Below are 24,119 nucleotides of genomic sequence, written 5' to 3' on the forward strand. Positions count from 1 at the left end.
GAGTGTGTAGCATGGTTGAGTGTCTGCCATAAAACAGACTGTTCACCCCTCCAAAAATGATACAAGCAGGTTGTAGTGAGCCTAGTATCTAGACAGATTTTGTCTGCGTTCATTCAGCACATGGAAAAAATATTTCATCTCATTTCTTCACAAGCTGACACCACAAAGCCACTTCATTTATTTTTCCTGATGTGTTGTTATGTTGTTCGATACCACATGTAGTCTCCCCTGACTTTGGAGCAAGCTGGTAGGATTGCGCAAATCTCTTTCATTTTCACAGTTACAAGGAAAAATGAGATCATAAAAGAGAAAGGTAACTACCAAATAATGATTGGGCTCCGTGTACAGCAACATCAAGCACACCTGAAGTAAGTGACTTTGTTAAGGCTTGCTAGCCAGATACTATGCAGCTATTTCTGTTGCTTTCTATACCTTACACAGGTACTATAAATTCTCACCTAGTCACGGGCTGTCAACCTGAGAAAATTAGCAATGCTGCTAACGGCACAAATAACACTACTTCCCCATCTGTGTCATCTTCTAATCAAAGCAAGAAAAAAATCAACCCCCTTTCCAGAGATAAGCAGCACTAAGAAACTTGCTGGGAGACTAAATATTACAACTTTTTTGTTCCTACAGCTCTCAATAGCGGGGGGGGGGGGGGGGGGGGGGGGGGAAGAAGAAAAAAAAAAGATCTGCAGCCAGCTTAGAGAAATTTACAGCAGTTCTGGACTGAATGGTAAGTACAGGGTGTAAAACCTATGGAGCATATTGCTATCTTAGACAGGAGCCAAGCTTTATTTGAACAAGAGGAGACCTGTTTCAGAGTTCAGTATTAGTTGAACTATGAAGGTCAAAAAAAGTTGCATTTCAAAGATGTTCAAAAGATGTAAAAAGTCTAATTTACCACTACTTTTTGTCCCTCTAGTTCTCTTCAATCTGGCACCCATATCAGCAGCTAGGAATCAAGCAAACCTTTTCTGACTCTGATCCAACAAATATTTGCTTACCAGTTTGTTCAAATTGCTGCATAAGCAGCGCCTGAGAAAAGTAGTAGAGACACATCTGAACAAAAAAGTAAATCAGTGATAGGAAAGTTCAGGAAGTGCAGAGGATCCTGATGAGAGCAGAAAACCGGCAGGCAGAAGCAAGTCAATCATAAATGTGGGACCATCAGGGCTCCCCCTTCCAATGGAGACAACTTTGAAGGTGTTAGCAAATAATTTATTTTAAGACTATAGCTCCTATTCTTGTCAAGGCCTAACTGCAGAGCGATCACAGTTCCCCTGAAGTGACAGCTAGCAAATCAAAGCTCTTTTCAAATGTATCTTACCAGAACTGGGACTGCTGCTTGCCTGCGACTGACTCATCTGGGTGGCGTGGAATTACAGATCTTCTCTCATGTCTTTTATCATCATTTGTGAACCAAGATGTTTGCAGATGCTTAGGTATCTGGGCCTCAAGATTAATTTCTAAAAACAAGAGTGCCTGTAAAATGTGACCACTTACATGATCCTAGAAACTTAATGCAAAGGGGAGAGGAGATGGGTAATCTCTGATAACTGAAATCTAAACTATTGTTAATCACCCATGATCTAGCTGTGAGTCACAGCACATCAGGGGTGCAACCATGGGGCCTCAGAAGATCTGAGCTTAGTTTCCTGCTCTACCACAAGTTTCACTCTCCGAAGCTGGGCAAATAATTTAATCACTTTTGGCTATCTCCAGCACGGGGCTGATTATCTCTGACCTTTTGCCTCTGTTTGTCCTTCCAGACTAAAAGCTCTTAAAAGGTGGCAGTCACTACAGCACCTAAGCTCTGTGTAGCCCGATTAGACATGGGGCCCCTTGCATGCTGTCATCTGGAAAACACCATAACACAGTTCATAAATAATTATATTTTACAATAGCCCTTTTCTTCAGTTCCCAAGGAGAGGACATAACATATTGTGTTAAAGGAACAACTCTCATCTGGTAATGTTAAAAATGTTCTGAACTGCTCTCTAGTTAGCCCAGAAGTCAGATGAAGTTGTAAAATCCCTTTCAGCAAGTTGGTGTGATTTTAACATGAGTTCAGGTCAGAGCATGGAAACGCTTCCTCTGATGAGAGTTCCTTTGAACAACTAACTACAGTGTGAAATGAACTTAAAATGATTGTGGGTCCTTCAGATTTTGTTCCAGTATCTATCAATGCCTTTTGGCTTGCTAGAAGGCTTTCTAGCTTGAATTCACAATTTAAGAGGGAAAGAAAAAATTGGCTATTGCGAGTACATTAATGCCAGGTGATTAATTGCCTGTGCGCTGCAAAATGACAGCAATGACTCTCCGAACTGTCCAAGCACAGGGAGCCGTTTCTGTCAAATACTTATGGTATGACTGGACACATGCTCTAACTAAGATCTTTGTTTAGTAAATATTGAATATTCCCTAGTCCTTTATATCCTGTCGTCATTTCCTTTGTACAGCTTGCAGCTGTAGTTTCAAGGCAATGTACAAAAGTTGTTGGTTAGGCAGAGTTTCCTAAGTGTGTTTAACCATGTAACAGAGATCTTTTCTGATCGTTTTTTCCCCTCAACAACGTTCTTGGAGTTCTGTAGCCTGCAGCCATACTAGCCTATACCAACATCTTCTGCGTGTAAGTCATGATCAGTAGATTCATTCCTTATCCATTTAAGAAGTATGAATATAATGTAATACACATATAAATCTATAAATATATATACATATATGTATAAATATATATTAAAAAAAAAAGTAGGGAACTTGGCTGCCATGTAGTCAGTTTGTGGTTTTGGAAAACCACAGGCTCTAGGGTGGAGATAACCATTGTATTACGTTACCTGTTTTCTCACAGTTTAAGAGGAGGCAGCTCAAAACCCTGTGGTCCAGACAGCAAAATGCCCAACAGTAAAGCAGTTCCTCCATGTAGACCCATGTGTCTCCCCAGGCCTCTGAAAAGAGGTGGGTGGGAGGGGACGTTGGCTAGTTCATAAGCGGTCACAAGCCCTGTGTGCTGGGCAGAAATGGAATGGGAAAAGGGGGGAATTGTGTAGCAGTGAAGCCTTGTGATAAGGGACATTCACTGAGCTGTGTGAAACGAGAGGAGGGTAGGAGGACTGTTTACCCTGGGTCCTCACAAGACTTGCTCCACGGTTGTGCCTACGTATGTGTTGGTTTTCAGTGCACAGAGGGAAGCCAGCAGTACTGCAGGGTGTTTTTGTCAGGTTTGAGTTGTGGGCAGAGCACACAGGTTTGGGATTGAAATTTTCCTTTTTTTTTTCCCCCTCCCAATTAATATTGAAATGGATTAAATTTTTTTGGTGGATTTTTTTTCTGTTATATTGTCATCCTCCTGTATGTTTCTGCTCTCTGAGTTGAATGTGCAAGTGATTAACACTGAGCAAGAGTTAATTAATTGAATAGTAAACAGCTGTGTTAGGGCTGCTGCCCCTCGCAATTCTCACTCTCTTTTTAAGCCCTGCCAGAGGGCTGTTGCTGTGTAGAGCTAGGCAGGAGAGGAGTTTGGATGTTAACATCTGGAAGTCGTATATGAAACTGAGAGCACCACTCATGTATGCCGCCGAACAACTCTTACAAGGTAGCACGATTCTGCTCAGTGGCCTAGAGGTGGAAGGCAAGCTGTTATTTTCACTTTGTCTGCCTTGTAGACTTTATATGTGCTTCAAAGCCACACAGCAAAACCTGTAAATTTTGGAAATATTCAAAATCAGCACCTCTAAACCACAAAAAACCCCAAACACCAACAAAACGTGCAAAATTTAGATGAGGTAGAATTCATGCTCAATTCTCTGGTAGGAGTCCCAGCTTTGGCATAGCAATCCTGAACAGGTAATATTCAGCAGGCAGCATCCTATTTTCTACCCTTACCAACTCAGACTGTTTTGATCCTTCCAGAGGTGTCTTTTTTCTGGTGCTAAGACAATGGAGCAGCACAAGAAGTCTGAAATGAAAATGGTTTGACAGGGTAGCAGAAGAAAGATGATAAATAACATTATCACGCTAAGGGAAGCAATACATTTGCGTCGTCCAGGGTATCAATCCAATGATTAGCTCATTCAGTTTCAAATTAACCTCATTAGATTTTATAAATGTAAAACCTCTTTTGAAAAATTACTTCAAAACTGAACCTTATTGTAGAGAAATGGCTGGAATTTGACCTCTTTCTAATAGCTTTAATTTTTTCCCTTTTAACTTAAATCATTATGATGTTGCAAATAAATACAATAATCTGTGTCTTCTGCCAAAATACTTCATAAAATGTTATCTATCTTCCAGGGGGAGCGGGGAGGGGAGTTCTGTTTGTTTAAAAATTAAGTGAATTAAAAAATAAAATAAAGATTATATACAACATGTATTTTATGATTAGACAAGCTTAGAGGCCATGTTAATAATTAAGAAATAAGAATTTTTTTATTGGTCTTTCATGCAAAATGGTTCTTGCCGATTCATTTAAACTGCTAATCATCTTGCAGAACTAAAACTGTTTCATGAAGGCTCGGATCCTGGATCACAGTCCGCAGCTTCACATACCTGTTCCTGAGAATTGTAGCACCAGGTTCCCCCAGGTGCTACAATTGGGTCAGCAGCTCCCCTGGGAGCTCGAGCGGAGAGGTGGCTCTGTGGGAGTTGGACAGCTTTAGCACAGCTCGCAGCAGACACCATCCAGGGTATAGGGAGGGAATATCTATTTATTTTCTCCAGGCAGATTATGAGTAGGAGCAGATCCGTATAATGACTCTTCTGCTCCATAGTTCCCCAAGGCTGTCGCTCAGCTGGAAGCAAGGGCGTATGAGTCAGCAGTCAGTCTCTGTCCTTAAGGTGTCAGCATCCTGCACGCTATTTCGGCAATAAACCTGTAAGTTTTTTGCATTCAACTTCGTGATATGTGGTGGTGAACGTACTTCACTGACATTTCCAGAATAAAATGTTGTCAGTGTAGCAAGAAGGGTAGCTCTAACAGCACAGATTTTGGGGAGTATGTTTTTTTCTTTCTTTTCTTAAGACACTGTAGATTGAGCTCTTTCTTTGTTATCTGGCTCTCCCACCTGTTCCAGCTGCACTAGCAGAGCTGTATTTAGTTTGCAAGGTTCAAGGTTAGCCTGAGGTTGGGCTCAGACCATGGTCAAGAAATGTAAACATGTAAAAGGCATGTGATATGAACACATTTGGGAAATGCCATATGGCGTTCTTCCTCCTCCCCATCCTTGCTAGGGAAAGCCCACTGGTATTTTTGCAGTGAATCCTCTGGGAGACAACAGATAAACACCAGACAAAACTGCAACATAGCAAGGTTCAAACTCAGATAAGAGTTTATGCCTCATCTGAAAGCCTTAATTGGGCAAAGCTTACATGGGACTGGTGTTTGCAGACTTACTGTTTCTGCCTGCCTTGTGTGAGTCATGAAAAGAAACATAATCTCAGGTGTTCAGATGCATCCAGGCTGCTTTAACCTATTTATAGTGGCTCTTAAGGTATGTCTGCATTGCATAGTAGAGATACCTGTTCTGGCTCCAAGCAAGCTTTCTCCAGAGCCAGAAGCTATACAGCTGTGTCAGTGGTGCTTTGCATAAGACTAATTATCATGGGCTGATACGTCTGTGTGGCCATGCCCTGGGCTGCACAGCCCTACTGCCTTGTTCAGGCACATGGGGATAATTGTCAAACAATTATCTGCCTTGTGGAGCACGAAGCTTTGCTGTCCTCATGCATTCTTAGGATTTCTCCTAACTTCAGTTTCTGCAAATGCTTCAGCTAATTGTTGCCTTTCATTTTGACAGGAGACAAGCTCACATCCTTCCCACCAGAAGTTGCTAGCAGTGCTGAACTACGGCCAGGCAGTGGAAGAGTTGGGGATCTCCCAATAACTCAGTTTCCAATAAAAGAGACTAACATCCTACAGTCAGGTATGGTGCAATGCTCGTGTTCCTGCTCTAGAGGTCCAATTCTGAAAGCCTCAAAAGCCCAGCATCACGCAGGATTGCCCTGGAAGCCCCAGCATTTACTGGGAATGGCTGCTCTCAGTTCTTTTCTCCTCGGGTACCCTATTAACCCAGAACTTTCTCCTTCCCCCCTTACCACTTTCCAGACAGCATCTGCTCTCCACCAATAGTGTGTTGTACAGGCTCTAAAAAAGGGCAAGAGATAAATGTTTCAAATCTAATAGAAGTACAAAATTCACAGGACTGTTTTTTGTACATCTTCCACTGAATTCAGCTAGAGTTGTATGGCAGTGCTTATTTCCATAGCTGACTGGCTTATTCAAGGGACTCGGTTCCACAACCAAGTCCCCTATGCAGCATGTGACTGGCCGGGTGGTAGCCCACCCACATAAATTTTCCTTTGAAGAACTGGGGACCCATCTGTAAATCTAAAAGTTTAAATTTAGTTTGCTATTTCTGATTTGGTTTCTCTTGCCTGAAAATTCCTCTGGTAAAAACAATGTTTGCTCTTATCTCCCAGCCTTCCCCAGTCCATTTGTGTTGTACCTCTTGCCACCCTGGTGCATGTGGGCAAGTTACAGAGGTGACCCATAGCCGCCTAAGTCAAGGTTAAAATTTCTTTTTGTAGTCAGTGTCTAAGGTAAAGCTCACCCACCGTTTTCCTTCAGTCCTCTCCCTGCTTCTTTTCTTTTCACGCTTTCAGGTCAGCTCTATGAGAAGCTGGTTTCAGTGTTGATGTAGGCTTAAAACAGTCTGCATTTGGTCTCGCTCCTGCTCTGCATTTCTCTTGTCTTTAGCTGTGATCCTACAACTGTGAGTGGGCTTGTGTTAGAAACTGAATCACTGACATGGTACAACAGCTATGCAGGTGGGGATGGAGGAAGGAAGAGAGCAGAAACTTGTTAAATTGGCGTCACCAAGTTCTTTTGGAGGATACACACATACCCCCCCTCTCTGTGCATGGCTTTCTCTCCCTCTTTCTCTTTGTCTACCTGAGCAGTCCCACCTGTCACTTGTAGATCATGTTTCTTGTAATCAGCTCTTCACAGCCTGTGTGTACAGAAATATGCCGTATTAATGGAGCAAAGTCTTCAGTCTTTGTCTTGTACACCTTTTGACCACTATAGAGAAAAGTGCACTTGTACTACAGGAGCATGCAGGATGCAGAAAATGAGCAGCACGTCAAGTTAAACCAATTACAGGTCTGAGTTGTAAGGATGATGTGTTAACGGGGCTTTTCAGGGAAGTGACTTGGCCTCTGACTGCTCAGGGGGATGCTGGGTGGTATAATGATAGAATTTTCACATGGCCAGAATTTCATTACATCATTTGTTAGTATATAGAATATCACAAGGGAGTTCTACTTTATTTAACATAGTAACAATGAACAGCTGGCTGCATTACAGTCCTCTGTGTCAGCAAGGATACAGTCAAAATATATTAGTCTAGTTTAAAACATTCAAATTCCATTTTTGTAGGTTGGCCAGTGTGCACTGTGAATGAGCAAAACAAGGAAAAGACAATTCAATAGTGGAAATAAAATGTCAAACTTAATGAAAGCCTGAACACTGCACACAAGAAATGTTGGCATGAAAGGTGTTAGAGGGATTTAACCTATTTCAGGGGCATAAATTATAAAGGTATCTAGTTTCCAAGACTGTTCTGTTGCCTGACAGGACTTGAAGCCAAGAGTTATATATGATACAATGTTTATATCACTATTCTGATAAAATTATGATTTTACTTGCCTGAAAATTCCAGTGTTAAAAATGTCAGCTATTAGCTCCTTTTGTGCCTCTGACTTTAGCAGGGATATTTGATCATTCCCAGCTACTGGCATTGCCTGGTCTATTAGGGTCGTTCTGCACCACCACTCCTCCCTTCCCCTCCAGCCGTATCAGCATCATTGCTGCTGCAGTGAGGACACTACACTTCTCTGCCAACTTTGATAAGTATAACGTAGAGAAGTCTAGAACCATCTGCACGCTAGCACTGCGTGATGTGTCACAGAAGCTGGTACGTGCAGTTACAGCCTCTGTAATGGCTAACAGACTGTGCTACATTAGCCTCTTCTTTCTCATTTATTCCTGCATGGCCTTCATCAAGTTTCCTAATTTTTCTGAGTCTCAGCCCACCAGCTAGAGAATTAGGTTTAAGCATGATTTACTCGCATGTTTTGACAGATGGAGAGAGTTCTGTGATCTATTCCATAGCAAAATATAAATGCTATGCACCAAATACCATTCTTGTGGGATTTTTAGTGAAGTTTACTGAAGTATATACAGTATTATACAAGTCAATAATAGGAAGAAGGGAACTTAGACGTCACTTCTTGCCAGTTTGTGGTATTGCCCGCAGACCTTTTCAGAGTGCTTTGCAAATGTAATTTTACAAGCTGAAAAGGACATTGTGTTCCCACAGTTCCTATAAAAGAACTTTCTGTGATACTAAAACATGAGATTGACAGGAAGCTTTCCCTGATGATTGGTCTGATTGGTTTTTTTTTCTGAAGTGTGCACGTTTATACCTTGGTATTTGTATTTCTCCAACATCCAATGGAATAACTGTCATAACACTGTCATTAGCTTTTCTTGCCATTAGGCACAACTAGACATTTTCAGCATGTCCAGTCTTACCATAGCCCATTTCTCTGGGCATCAGTTGTTTGTATGGCTCTTCTCAGAACATCCTCCAGCTCACCTGTTATTCTGCTTTGGAGACAGATGGCCAGAACGAAGTCAGGGTTTCCAGATCTGGCCTTACAGAACATTGAATGAACAACCAGTTCGGGTTTTGTTACACAATTAAATGTAACTTAGTCATACTCAAATGCCCAGATGAAAGGGGATTCCAAACTGGGAAGGGAAAAAAAAGAAAAGCAAGATGCAACAATAGCCTTGGGGTATCACCTTCAAAGGAGGTTTTCAACAGGATGTCCCGGTTTAAGGTTGAAATTAGAAAAAGGACTGAATGATATTTTAATTATTTTTTTCTTTAGAAACAGTTCTCTGATCTGTGAAAGACACTGAGAGGGAAACGCTCTCCTCAGCCCCAACTGAAGTGAAACAAAATTCATTTTTACAGTTCCTCTGAAACAAATATAAAGAGACTGACATTGTCTCACATCTTACGGTCACTGATGGGGAAAGTGAGGACTGAAGGCTGTGATGGTGGGTGAAATCTGCCTAGTGCAGAGACTCTGCTGCTTGGGTCCATAAGTGACAGATGTACTTCTGGAAATGGACTGGAAAACATGAAATGCAAAGGTCCTGACGACCTTCAGCAAGAAAACCACATTCCTGCCTTTCAAGCAAGAGACCTTGAAACACAAAGCTGCTATTCTTAAACACAGCTCCTAGTGGAGAGGTGTTAAAATGGTTTATTTAGCTAACACAAACACGACTGGTCTGGGTGAAGGAAGGTGCCCACTACCTGTGGCATCCCAGCTGAGGAGGCAGACAGTAGGAAATGCATGTGATGCCTCTTTAAGGAGGGAAGAGAATGGGGGCCTCTTGACTGGAACAAGTGAATTAGAGTATGAGATGTAGTATTCCATGCTGGCTCGAACATTTCAAATGACAAACAGAGGACACAAATGTAGTAAAAATTTTATTGTCTTTGGAATAATGGAGAGAGGGATTTATTATGGGTTTTGTGTGACAGCAAATGATGCAATTAAGACTGCACTATAATAACAATTGTGACAAGAGCTATTTTTAAGGCCCTCAAAATCTTTGAGAAATTCTCCTTTTAAGCTTTCTTGCTTCCCGCAACAAGTGATTAAAAAAAAAATCATATTCACAAGCCCTTATTAAGCTTGTTAAAAAAACCCCAAAAGCAAAACAAAAAACCCAAACCAAAACTATAGAAAATTAAATAAAACACATATCCTGACTCCAGGTTGCATCATTTAACAAAAATAGGTTAAGAAACACCACAGTAGGGTTCAATGGAAAAAAGTAGCTCATACGTAGCAATTTCTATGCCTACTTTGTTTGGATAAAGGATAGCTTAACACATTTTTTCCTTAAATTTATGCATCCTAAATGTTCCAGCACTGAAGAGCTAACGTGTATTGCTTGATAACTCCCTTTTTAACAATTTAGCATTGCCATTATATAAAGGCTTTGATGTAGTATATCACTTCAAAAAGCCGGTCACTCTGAAGTGACTGGTTTGCTGCACAGGGATGAAGTTAAGCATGTGCTTAATTGATGTGTTGAGTCAGTGCCTGAGGCAGTTTATCTATCTGCAGTATTCCTGTAAAATGCAGTGCCACGATGGACGTTTCAGTCTGGGGCATCCTGGTGCTCAGCCAGAGTTGATACCAGGTGGGCTGGGAGGATTCGCAGTAGTTAGAGCTCTAAGCCTGTAAGTAAAATATTTAATAACCCAGACTTTCTTTAGCCCTCATGTTTTCATTATAGCTATCTTCCAGACACTAGAAGTTTAGTTTATTTTTTGAAAGAGACACCACAAGTATAAACTAGAGCATAACTTTTTATTATTTGTAAATGTTACATGTTTCACTGCTGAAGAGCAGTATCAACGCTTTCCACAGGATATTTGAATTTAGTGCTGTTAAGGGAAAATGATCCAGCTCCCCTATGCAGAAAGCATTACGTCACGAAGGGATGGAAACAAAGAGCTCTGAGGGACCGGGATAGGCAAAATTCCCTCCTTTCACAGGAAATGGGTGAAGCCTTGCTTGAAATTATTATTCAGACGTTTTGTGCTGTGAAGGAAATGTCTCCCGATAGCACAAGCTATTGGTTTCCTGTTGTGAACTAACAGTTTTGGCATAACCAAGAATGGACAGGAAGGGCAAATGATTGGGGGTCATTTGAAGAACTCGTTTTAATGAAAAGACCAGCCCAAGTAAGCAGGAAGAAATTTGGCCTTAAAAAAAAAAAAAAATTGAAATGAAAAGGGGGAGGGGGTAAGAAAGGGGATCAGTTGCTGATTGCTACAGTATCTTTGTGGGAATAAATAATAATAATAAAAAAACCCCTCATCAACTTTTAGCAGGGTTAGCAGAAAGCCGGGGGGACGCTGTTGTTGGGCAGGAAGTATTGCGGGGGGAGAAAGCCCTTTGTATCCTACCTAATTAAGAGCCTGATTCAACAAATATATATCCGGCTTCTACACTGAGGAAAGCAATTTTTGGAAGTTTTCACAGATGTGGAATTGTTGGGGTTTTTTTCAACCAGGACTTTATAACAGAGGCATTTTCAAGTGCTATTTTTCAACCACGGTGTATAAATAGCACTGCCAGCAGGTCCTGAAACTGCCTTAGCGTTGGGCCGTCCAACTGCTTGTCTTCTATTCGGAGCAAAAGCAAGCAAAGGGAAAGGCACGCACAAAGTTTTCCAGCCTCAGGCCTTCTTCCTGGGCCATTGCGAGCGCAGAAAGGAGGTGGCTTCCCCTCGTCTTTTCCCGAGGTCTCTGGGGATCTGTGCCACCGCCATGGGTTTGCTAACGCAGTGCAGGACTGCCCTCACGTTTGCATCGTTGTCTCGGTCATTTTGGTTCTTGCTCTTGAGGGGACTGTACCAAACCCGGCTGTAGCTCCAGAGGCCGTTTAGACCCTTTCTCTGAGGGGTGTAATGATGGCTGCCTGGCAGGGGCCTGTGCCCTCCTTTGCCGGAGGCTGGCGAGGAGCACTCGCTGGAGCTACTTGGCCTGCTGCAATGTTTCTTACAGGATTTCGTTTTCAGGAGAAAAAACCCATAAATTTAAAAAGCTCTCTTTGGCGTTGCAGACTTCTTTCTAAGATGGTGGTGTAAGTTTCATTTTAAGCATTCAAAATGATTAAAGGTTATTTCTAAAATAAATGAAACCTGCTTGGATTTTTGTTTTACATACTTTTGGTGGCAACCAGTTTCACCCTTGCACAGATTATTTTGATTGTATGGAAACTCAAGTTGTAGAAAAAAGCTGCCTGTTTCAGAAAACAAAATATTAAAGGAGTCACTTTGTGTTTGCTGATTCTTAAAAGGCCTTTCTTAAAGTGTTTTTTATGATGCTAAACCCACAGCAGTTTGTATAAATGTGCCTGAATTTGGATTTAATTTAGATAGAATTTTTAAACCCATGTACAACATTTCTGCTTTCTACTCTTGGAAAATACAACCTTCAGTCACATTTGAATCACGCTTTTTTTTAACATCTCCTTTTAAATATTTTTGTTTCCATTCAGGACTGCCAACATTACCATGGAAACCCCCAAAAATAAAGACTTTCCCAGCCTTGTGAGAGCACACCTGCAAGAGCAAGAATTGCCTGTCAAAGTGACTGTCCTTCATTATCGGTGTCACCTAAGGACATTTTTTGTGGTCAGTATGATTCATTATCTCAAAATTTATTGAAAGTGTTTTCTTAGAATTGATACAATTTGGAATCTTGCCATGGACCAGTAACAAATGTCCGTTGCTATCCATAGCTCTCACTTACCAGTGAACAATTGCCTACTATGAACACTGATCTGTTTAGACTTTTCAACGCTGCTAATTTTATAGATATATATTTTTTTAGTTACAGAATTAAATTTTAAGCAGTTTGTGCTGAAATTTTATAATTCCAACTAAATCTCTGCAGTTTTCCAATTAAAAAAAATAATTTAGATAATTACAATGGTTTAACATGTATTTTTTCCAAGCAGAAGGCAGCTATGGTGGTAGAACTGAATTCAGATAATCTGGCAGTATGCAAGAATGATATTTCAAGACAATGTCTTAAATCTCTTAAATTATATTTAAAAACCCCTCAAACTGACAAGATAGTTCCATTTTTATGGTGCCTGCTCTCTGTTCTTAGCTATATGAATTGTATATTCTGCTTGCTAAATTATTAAATTTCCAGTATATGAAGGCTTTTGATTTGTATATCTTTCTGCAGTGTAGTGGCAATTTGACAGCAAGTCTGCATCAGTAACGAGCACCACTGGGAAAACAGAGATTTTGTTTGTTTGTTTTTTCTTTACTAAGCAAAGACTTTCCACAGATCCCAAACCCAATGAAAAAATGAAATTTAAATAATGTTAGAAATACACCTTTGTGTTATTAACAATAATACAAGAAAATATTGTACACTTTTTTTTTGTTTTGTTATTTAAGCACATTGAAAAACTTAATTTAAATGTATTCAGGTCTCACCTAGATTTGCTTTTCACCACTGTTTTAATGAGCAAAATCCTTGGCAGAATTATTTTTCAGCACAGACAAACCTCAGAAACTAGCTGTAACATCTGCGTGGTATGTCTAATGCCAAATGATCCTGTTCAAATCAATAGGACATTTTGGGAAATGAGATGCTATTCCACCTGAACAGGAGTATCAGACCTCACCTCTCCAGGAATATTGAAGAATGAAAGGCAAGAAAAAATTCAGACTTCAAAGTGTTTTCACTACAGAGCTGAGTCTAAAGAAAGAGAGATTTATTCAGGCAGAACATAGAAACTGCACAGGACAAATTAGTGTCACGACTATGCACCATCTCAGACTGCAATCTCATCAGAATAGATATGTTTTGCAGGACCAGAGCTTCCTGTTGTACACATGAAAAATTTTCACAGCGAAGTACTCTGGTGTTTATGAGAAGAAATCTTCCCAGAAGCGCACAGGTACTATCAGCAGGTACAACAGCCATTCTCGTGCAGCCAGCTCACTCCAGTTAGCAACAAAATCTCTGTCCAAATCACAGTGTCGAAGTACTTTTTGCTGATTTTACCAGCTTTAAGTACAATGTTATCAAATATCAAATGTTCTGAATATTTGCAGTCGATAAGGCTTCGGTGTCACAAGAGGAATATTTTCCCAACAAATGCTGATTTGAATGTACATTCCCACTGCTTCAATTTTTGCTCTAGGCTAAGTAGATGATTATTTAGTGTTGCTACAAGCTGTCATATTACTTACGCTGCTCACCAAAGAGGTGGTTGTGTTTCAGCATTAGGTGGGGAGTATTCCTATGCGTTCATTTGTGCTCAGAATGACCATTTCAAAGGTTTTGTTGCATACGTTCCTTGGTAGACTTTAAGGTGGACTGGTGGTGCAGATGGGAGTAAAAGTTTAATTTCTCTGTGAAGGTGGGTAGGAGCCCAGGTAGCGATCAGATTAAACTGGAGAAGGGTTACACATGTTTTAAGCTCTTCAGTGGCAAATACCATGGAAACTGCAGATAGATGAAATGCACGGGGGTCATTACACAGGGTTAATTTTTTTAGGAATGAAGTGGAGAAATGGAATTAATTCTAGTGGAAGTTGTACACTGGCATAGATTTGAGCTCAGTCATTGTAAAATAATTCCGGTTCCTTTGGCTGGATGTTCTGTGCAAGCTGCAGCTCCCCCTCCTAATGTGTTAAAATCACTTCTTTTCATTTGTGCATGCTTTCTGGAACTGATGAGATTAAAACAGCATAATACCACTTCAACTCAATAGGGAATGATTGCAACCGAAAAGCATTTATTTATTTGGCGTGAATCATTCTGTATTACATTTCAGTTCCATACTGAAGGGGAGGTTTGTTTGTCTTTTAGAGGTTTACTTAAATAGGAGAGGAAGTGAGAACTAGTCCCTGGCACCTTTACTTTGCTAATGCAGCTGACACACACCTCACTTTATAGTGCTGATGTATTGCAAAGGACACCTAGGACAGTTTCAACTACTCTAGTGTTTATTGCTACTACATCAAGTCTTCAATGTTGGTTATCAGGATGCTGGTCAGTGTAAACAAGAAATAATATTGCACTATTAGTATCATAGAAAAGGTTACAAATAAAGAAAAATAATGGGGTTTGCTGTCATGTCAGCATCTACTGGTTCTACCTTGCTAGTAGTTTTTAAAATGAGAAGTAGACATTAAATAGGCAGAGTTTTGTCTAAATATAAAGCAGATGCTTTATGGAGAAAGTTCTCTAATAGTACAATCATGGAGAGGATAACATAATATCATGGTAACCACTTGGATTTAACGTTTAACCCTATTAATAAATAGTGCCACATTAATAACAACTTTCAGAAAAAGAACTCAAAAATTGTAGCTGTTACAAAAGTTTTAAAGAAACAAACCAACAGGAGCAATGTTTTCACTGCTCATTTCCATCTCTGCCTTTTTAAGCTTAAACTCTGACTCTTAATCTCAAGCTAAAAATACACGTTGAGAAGGCGAAGCTTCATTTTTCTGTTTATCGCTTTCCTCGCCTGCTTCTTACTCTGAATTTCCTCCATCAAACTGGCTTATGTCAGTGTGAACTAGTGATAAACTGTAATCCCAGAACAAACAGCTGCTTCTCCTGGTTTTTGTATTATGACTCAGGACTCCTTGCAATCTCCTCGAGTTCTACCTGGAAAGTTGGTTGTTTCCATGCGTCTGGGGAGAATCTCTTCACCCAGGTTTGCTTCCACGCCAGAGGAGCCCGGCACTGTTCCTAATGCTGCTCTGAGGAGCAGAGCTGGTCACAAAACACTGCGAATTCCCTTTCAGTTATAGCCATAGAAAGGACTCTTACTCCTTGTGCTCCTGTATCCTCTGTGTGACAGTGACTTCAGGCTCCCAACCCTAACGCTCAGTTGCTGAGGGGGAGCTTCTTCCTGAGTCAGCAGTAAGGGCTCCTACCCTAATGTGCAGCAGCTTTGGCTTTTTTTTGCCTTTTTTTTTAAAAAAAAAAAAAAACTTAGTTAATGGTTCAGGTCAGATGCCTTTATTCTGATTTATATACATGCCAATCATGCCAGGATGGAACTAATAATGGTATTGTAGCAAGAGAGAAGCAGAGTCTATAGGAAGAGAACATACGCTTAACAATTTTATTACGCCAATTAATATAATTGGAAAGAACAGGCAGACTTTTAGGCTTAAAGTCCTTTCTCTGGGTTTGAAAAGGAGTGGCAAAATCCAAGCTAGAGACAAGGTTAGGCCCAATTCCTCTTAGTTTAATCTAATTATGTTTGTCAGGCCACTTGAGAGATAAGGGTACTTAGCATATGTAGAGCAAAGCTCCCTTCCATATTACAGCAATCATACTCTGCTGGGAAAAGTTACGTTGCAAGGCGAGCTACACAAGCCTGTACATCAGTTTTCAGAAAGACCTCCTGGGGTCCTTAATTGCTGACACGCATTTAGCCATACTGGCAGCATACACAGCGTTTCAGGATCTGCAGTGTTCAAAAATAATTCATTTTAACATCACGGTGCGATGTTTGCACATAGGGTTCCACTGAACCTGCGGCTTCATCGGTGGTTGTCTGAATGCTGAGGAGGCTGAGCCCTTATCAGAGACCGAGAGGATCGCAGCGCCTGTGATTTTGGGAGCCCCTTTGGGACTGCTCTGGAGTCTCTCCCTAAGCTGGTGGGTGGATGAGATTCCAATCAGGCAAATGGATGGATTACCAATAAGGCTGTTGTTTGGCCATCTGGATGTACTGCTGCCGCCAGGCTCATTTTTCAGCTTGAGGACCGTAATGATTTTGGCAATGGTTGTGGCTGCTCCCATTCATTCTTTTAACAATTTCCATTACTCTGGCCAATTATCTTCGGGGTCCTGGCCTTTTCTTTCAGAGCTATGTGTTTTTCTGTTTCATGATCTCTGAATAGTGATGTGTAGGAGCATGTTCCTTTGTGGCTGCTCCTCATCTTGAAGCAGTTTTACATACATCGTATGCCTTTTGAACTAACTTATGACAAAGTGACTCAGACAACGCTGCTCTAAAAAACCTTCCCACAGACAGTGAATAAAAAGGAGACAAGTCTCAGCTCTCCGTTTTGCTGGACAGGGCATGCACACTAAGCATACAGTCAGACAGACGGAAAAAAACGTGGGTTTAGTAGCGTTGTCAGTAGCAGATCCCAGCTGTTCCCCCGATACAGCACACACAGGGACACCCCGTACAGGACTGGTTTCGGCTCCATTTTACTCTATAGTTTTGTCTATCTTTGGTATTTTGTCATCCCCAACAGGCTGAAACAGGCATCTTTTTGTGTATTTTAAGCTGAAAGAAAAGCCAGCAAACAAATACTGAGTCAATACAGGCACCCAGAAACAAAGCTAGTATTATAGGATATGCAATCGCTTTTTCTGAAGCATTGTTAAGCCTTATTCTCTCAGATCCATACACGCTGTCCAACTCACATCTTAGCCCACTGGGAGGAAAAAAAAAAAAAAAGAAAGAGTTCCCAAACGTGCTTGAAATACTAAACTAGTCCCAGGAGGGAAAACCTAAACAAACACTATCCCCCTCGCTGAACACACCCGATCCTTCCCTAATCTAAACAGCCACTGACACTCTTATCACTTTCTGCCAGCAACTCTAACTGTTCTACTGTTAGGAAGTAAGGCTTATACTGCTTGTGCAGGTTTTTACCACCTCCGTACATTGCATGCCTCAGATACTCAGCCAGCTGTGTGCTGCTGATTCTTAGAAGGGCTCTCACGCACAGAAAGGGATTCTGTATAAAAATGCTGCTGCATGAAGACCAGGTGGTGACTAGTGGTGACTGATCATTAGGTCACCACCGGTGACTTGTGGTGACTGGTGCCATCCCTTACACAAGGGGCCTAACAGCAGAGATTTGGCAGAATGGCTTCTGAATGATGTGCTTCCTATTATCAGCGTATACTGGTGGTGTACATACGTATCACAATAAAATAGACCAGGCATCTCTAATTATCATTGCTAACTCATAAAAGTAGGGTCGGCTACTCTTAGACTCTTGATAAAAGAAGTTATAACAAGAATCAAAGCTGTACTTGGTGAGAATCATCAGTTACCACCAGAAATAGAAGCATTTAAGATGACATTTCCTTGAATATATGCTTAATACTTTTAAATCTTTGGAAGCATGTACCAGCTCCTCCCCATCACATAGCTGCACCAATTCCAAGGTCTTTGGATTCAGTTCAGATCTTCTTTTCAGTATGACAAGAAATTTCATCGACACTGTAGTTAAGCAACAAGAAGAATGCCAGTAACAAGACAGACAAACAAAAATACCTTAACAAGTAGGTAAGGATCTAAAGCCTTAGGAAAGGCTGGGTGAGTTTTCAGCAGAAACAGGCCCACAGCTATAGCCCTGGAGGTTTGCTTAAATTGTACCTGAGATGGCCGCTCCTAGCAACAGGTTTTGAGACACAACCCAACTTCTTTCCAGGTGTTCCTTGCAGTCAGCCTGAATCCAGACTGTCTAAAAGCATCATGTGTCCTCACACCACGCCATGTCAGCCTTTATCAGAAAGGCCACAGGACATCTTGTCTGTCTAGCCTCAAACATATGGTCTCATCACAAGGGCAGATGGGGCGTAGGGAGGTGACAGGGACAGGTAATGCTCAAAGCCTGCTAGCACTGCAGGGTAAGGATCAGATGCTTGGAGCAAACTCAAGTTTTCTCTGAGTATGCCAGTTAGCTCATCAGTCTCAAATTTGCTCCTGGGGCCTGATGAGGAATTTAATTCAAAGCCATCATGAAGTTGTTCTTTAGGCTGTACTAATCTCATCAAGCTTCGCTATCCACTAGATCAAGAAAATTCCAAAAAATTACACATCAGGTATGCACAATTTCATAACAAATGCAAATACACACTCAAAATGTTGTATCAGTACAGTGGATTGCATTCATAGCGTGCTGGAGGCCTACTTAAATACCATCATTTGCTTTTCTTAAATGCATATGCAATTTATAATGGCCAGCTAACTTCATGAAGTTCCTCATGCTCGAAGGCTGAAATACTTGTATATACATCACTACCCCTGAAGAATAATGGTAAAAGAAAATAGGAAAATTCACTCCCTATACAGAAGACTCCTCTAGGCCTGAAGGACATATAACTTCCAATTAAAGCTCTACAAAAGGGCTGATACATGGAATGTGACTAAGGCTCAATATTACCACAATACATGTCTGTCTGATGAGGTGCCTACGGCACTGCTGTAGCATTACAAACATGTATCAGTAAATCCACCTCTGAATGCAGTTCATCTGTCTGGGGAATGAAGTTCATGTTTCACAGTACAACATGGTCTTCTAGACAGAAGGAGAAAGAAAAAAACATTTATCATTCCTTTGCCAGGCAGAGTTCAACTTGAAAGAAACCGGATGAAATGTGTATCATTCATCTAAGGAACAAATCCACACTACAGCTTTGTCTGAGAGACAAGTGAATGCAATCCAAAAAAGCTATCCTTTTCAGAATGGGAAGCTTGAATTCAGTCCAACCAGAAAATGCATGCTGAGTAGCATCCATCTATTCAGGGTAGTAATGGCTTCTTTTAAAAGCACGTCGCCTTGATCATTTGTGTTAAACATGGCATATATACCAACAAAATTCCCATCTTTGTGAATGCAGGCTATCTGCCAGCTCCACAAAGGCTTTTTTTTTTTTTAAATAGCTACTGGGCTAGGGCTGTTGCCTGCAGAGCAGGTTTTATACGTTCAGTCTACTGCGATCATCAGGTCTGAGTGCACAGTAAATGGAATTCACAAGCCTTTCCAAGTCACCTCCTGTGTAAAGCCCTGAACAGACAGTCCCAGAAGTGAAGTAAGGAACAACTTCACTCTCCGCCCCTTTGGGCAGCTCACAGACATGCTTTTAGCAGTACCTAAAAACAAGAAAAACACCTAGATCCACTTCACTGGGATTGACAGAAACAGAACGGAAATGAGAATGTGATTAAGTGGTGAGCCAGCTTCACATGCAGAGAAACTTCCAACTTTCTTTCCTAATGACTTTTTTAAAAGCGCCTCATTTTTGCTTGTATTCCATTAAAAAAAAAAAATTAAAAAAATCTTGGCCCGTGAGTTCTCAGTGCCTACACAGATGAAAGCTGTGAGAGGCCTTAAATGACTTCAGCAGGAAACTACTGGGAAGGGGAGTGGTCTGTTTTCTGACAGTCCCATTACACATTTCTAGGAAAAATCTTTTCAAGTTCTGTGTATGAAAACGAAACAGGATTACAGCACTGCCTCTCTCTTGGAGACAATCGCAACAACGCTTTTCCTGCTCCCATGCTGGAGCGGTGCAAAGTAACTCCCTTCTTTTTCCTCTCTCCTACCTATCTCAGGATCTTGGGCTCAGGAATAGCACTTTGGATTGAAGAAATTTTTAGAATTACTGCATTTAAAGTCTGCTCAAATAGGACCCATGTTTATTCCAGGTAACCTTGATGAATACTTTGTTCTGCAGTTGCATTCCTAGATCCATCTGCCATTACCCAAACCCCTCACAAACTGTTTAGTGAGCTCAGGAGTTTTCCACTTACTAGCGATGACAAAGCACTAGACTACTGCAAAACCCATGACGGAGAAGCTGAGCAATAACAGACGCCAGCCAAATAGATCACTGAGGTGGAAGGTCATCCTTGAACAGTATTTCCATTTTTCCCCTCTTGGTAAATTGCTCTGGGAACAATCCTCTTTTCTAGCATAATGTAATCAAGAATTAGAAAGTCACCACCACTTAACACAGAGCTGCAATTCCTGGCCTGACTGGCTGTGTTGGGAATTTTAACTGATGTCTCCACCCAAACAGCATGTGGAACCAATGTAATGGCTAACACAATTCAGAGCTTAAAATGGAGTGATGTTGCAGTTCCAGCTGTTTTTGTAAGTCAATACAAGAGATTTTTGGAAGCATTAGAGGAGAAATAGAAACGGAGGTGAGGAATGGCTCCTAGTCTGATGATGTACACTAAGGAATATGTGAGTGACAATGCAAAAAACAAGACAAAAGTAAAGCATCACTAGACAGTATTACATAGCACCATGCTCTGGATCAAGACAGCAGCAAGAAAGTGATGACTGGTGGGACATACTTCACGGGTAAGAGGTGCATTATTTTTTATCTCTGTTTTCAGAAAAGGCACAGTCTTCTACATATGGAAAGGTGAAGATACGTAGCAGCCTAGGGGTAGACAATAAAGCGTTCATTCTGATGAAGAAGAAAGGTTCACTGTAAGTAGACTTGGGCCAAATGCCCTTAGCAGGAACTGTGACTCACAGTGCTCTACAAATCCCTTAGTTATCATAAAGCTGCATCTCCCTATGGATCAGCTTAATCCAAGCTATCTCTGGAAGGGCCTCTTTCTTTCTTGAGAACTGATCTATACTTTTTGACCGAACAAGTTTCCACATGCTTCCCTAGTCCTAACATGCAGAGACCCAAAATCACTGGCAAGGCATGATGATGACAAGCATTTACTGAATATATTCCTGTGTAAGGTCCCTGCTTATTAACAGAAGTTCTCAGCTGCTAATTCTGATGCAGATTTTTAGCAATTTAATAAGTACTTAGTATTTAATAAGTGTTTAGTAGTAATTTGGTAGATCTGCTGTTTATCCAAGGCCCCTGTTTAATGGTTAACTGCCTTTCCAGCAGACTCTGTCTTCCCAACTGTACTTACTATTCTTTGCAGGCAAGAAACATACCATTTTGTACAGAAGCGTGTGGGGAAGCAAGGTCAGGTCTTAGGAAGGAGTCCCCTTTGTGTGTGTGTGTGTGTGTTTAGACTTGTATTCCTCATACCTGCATCTACCACACCTGATCCGTAGCTGTCTGAAAGAATCCCTATGGCTACACCATTTATTACGATCATGATATAAACTCGATCCCCGCTGAAAACAGGAGCTGATTTGCTACCAGCACCAATGGGCCATATTTACACAGGGCACTCGCTGTGTATTTTGAAAATAATAATTTTTTTTTAAAAAAAAGCAACAATGGAAGTATTTGAGAAGAACTAAAGAGAGGTGAGATCACCACAAAAAGGTTCCAGGGCTTTTACCCACAAAAACAAATTCAAAAGGCCACTTATAAAACATAAAAATCTGTTTCTTTGAAAACTCTCAGATACCCCCATCTCAGGTAATGCAGTTCCTAACTAGCATACAACCACCCCCCTCACAACACGCTAAACCTGTACATCCCAGTTTCATATCTGTAGGAAGACTCACCCTGCAAACTAGATCTAACTAGGATCATTTTTGCTAAGCATATTCTAAAAGGCTTTAATTCCCAAATAACCTGGTCTGGAAGAGATAATTCTGTACTCTCTGGAATGGTGATAAAATTAAACAGTTTGAAACTTGTATGCTTCAGGCTTGTAGGAATCCTCAAACACACAACTACAAATGCAACAGCCTTTAAAATTACTAGGGTGAACTTCTCATCAATCTGACTCAGGCAAAGCACTAGCTTTTCCCTTTAGAAATAAATTTAATATCATTTCACTAGATCAGTAGCCAGGATTATTTCATTCTGAGAAAGAATTTATATACAGTCGATATGACTGAAGCACATAAACAAGCCGAGGGCTTTTCTAAAATCAAACTGTAGGATGTCAATGCAAATCAACAGTAAAAAGGTATTTTAGAGTGCAATAAGCAGTAGAATAACTTAGTTACCCAGCATCTAATGAGCAAAAGGGGTATTGATTGTTTTGCAGTCTGCTTCTGAAAACCACAACAGAGGCTTTCACTTTGTTTTCTCCCCACTGATAAAAAAAAACCCCTGCTATTTTTTGGCATAAAAATACATTTAAACTGTTATTTTTTGATAGCTAGACTATGAACAGAAGCAAAACATGAAGGAAGGCTTTCACGCATCATGTGGGTTATCAATTTTTTTGGCAGCTGAAATTCTTTAAATACTCTTATTAATTTTAAATTAATATTCTCGAGGAAGAGGGACTAGTTCAGAGGGAGAGTTATTGAAAGAGAGTTGTCCATCTTACAGAATTGTCCTACAGATGTGCTCTGAACATCCTTTATGCTTTATTCTCTTGACAGGAGTGATTTTTCCTCGACATTAGTGATTCATGTGAACTCCAGATCACTTCAGTGAAACACAGTCTTAGAACGAAGGACATGCAACGTCTCATAGGTCACAGCCCTGAAAGGATCCAAAATCAGTCAGAAACTGCATCTTCGTAAGAGAAAACAGTCCATCTTAGAAAATCATCTCATAGCAGAGGAAATGTTCAACAGTAATATTAAATGAACGTAACAACAAAACCAGGTAAAGCTATGGCTAAAACAATACTTTGGGGAAAAGCTTTGAAAAACTATTTTGACTTTATCATATTTCTATCAGATAGATCTTTGAGTTTTAATTTAAAAGTCTGTTTTACTCAAGCTTCCAAGCACCACTGTATATTTGCAAAGCATATTTATCATCCAGGGAAAGTCTTCTACAGGCCACCATTATTTTCAAAGGAAAAGGGAAAAATACAGCAAAAGCTTCAAACATGTGAGTGAATTATTTCATCCCCTTACAAGTGCAGCATGTGCTCTCTCTTCTGTAATGACACAGTACAGAAAACAAGATGTAATTAATGCAATTCCTTTGCCAAATGAGTGGGCTCTTACAAAGAATTGGCGCATATTCTGATTTGAGCTTTCTTGTCTTAAACAAAACCATTCTTAATACAGAACGTTGTAATGTACTTACAGGGTCCTTCAACCGATTCCCCCCACCCCAACTGACTGCAAAGCGCTGCGCCTGTAATCAAAAGGATACTCAGTGTCCAAAACAACAATACTGATGCAGCCAGGCATTTTTGGGTACTATGGTACGATCGTGTAAGCGAACCAAAGAAGAACATTTGGCCTTTTGTTATTTTATGTACCAAGACAGAAAAGCATGCCTTTTCCTCTGTTCTACCCAATGAACAGATGTGGTTTTAATCACATACAAACCAAAATGCGCACAAGTTTCAAACTATGACTTTGATATTTAAAAGTAAAATTATTTTTCAAAGAAAGTGATATTCATCTAATTATCTTGGAACTGTCCATACAAAGGCAGATAGGTACTGAATTGGATAAATGCACCAAGTAGGTTTTTGTTTGGGTTTTTTTCCCAGTTGGAGAGAAAATTAAGGTAATTTTGAAAAACAAAAAACTTGTGGCAAGACAAGAAACTTTAAAAGAAGCATCATGGTCCAATATAGAAAAATTATAGGAGATTCATCAATAAATAGATTTTATAGAGCAATGTAAATTCAGATGCTACCTCTCTGTTATTGAACTCAAAGTTGCAGGTTAACTCACTACACATAGTTAGCAGAACAGTATAGTTAATTAAAACTGAGGCAGAAAATGCCACACAAAGCCCAGTGGGGAAACTGGCACCCATCGTTACCACAACTTTAAGCTAGCCACTAACCTA

The 24,119-nt window shown here is 40.5% G+C and overlaps 1 long non-coding RNA gene across 2 annotated transcripts; it reads left to right on the forward strand.

Annotated features, from left to right (window-relative positions):
- The first annotated feature begins 669 nt into the window (after nt 1-669).
- LOC142603510 (uncharacterized) lies at nt 670-23,020 on the forward strand. 2 transcript variants are annotated; one of them, XR_012837458.1, is made up of 5 exons: nt 670-739; nt 4,773-4,876; nt 5,799-5,924; nt 12,160-12,295; nt 22,739-23,020. It is a non-coding gene; the product is annotated as an uncharacterized LOC142603510 (long non-coding RNA). The 2 variants fall into 2 exon arrangements; XR_012837457.1 differs by lacking the exon at nt 22,739-23,020 and having other exon boundaries at nt 12,160-12,422.
- The last annotated feature ends 1,099 nt before the right edge of the window (nt 23,021-24,119 follow it).

Source organism: Balearica regulorum, chromosome 12 (assembly GCF_011004875.1).
Source record: "Balearica regulorum gibbericeps isolate bBalReg1 chromosome 12, bBalReg1.pri, whole genome shotgun sequence".
Taxonomy (NCBI): Eukaryota; Metazoa; Chordata; class Aves; order Gruiformes; family Gruidae; genus Balearica; species Balearica regulorum.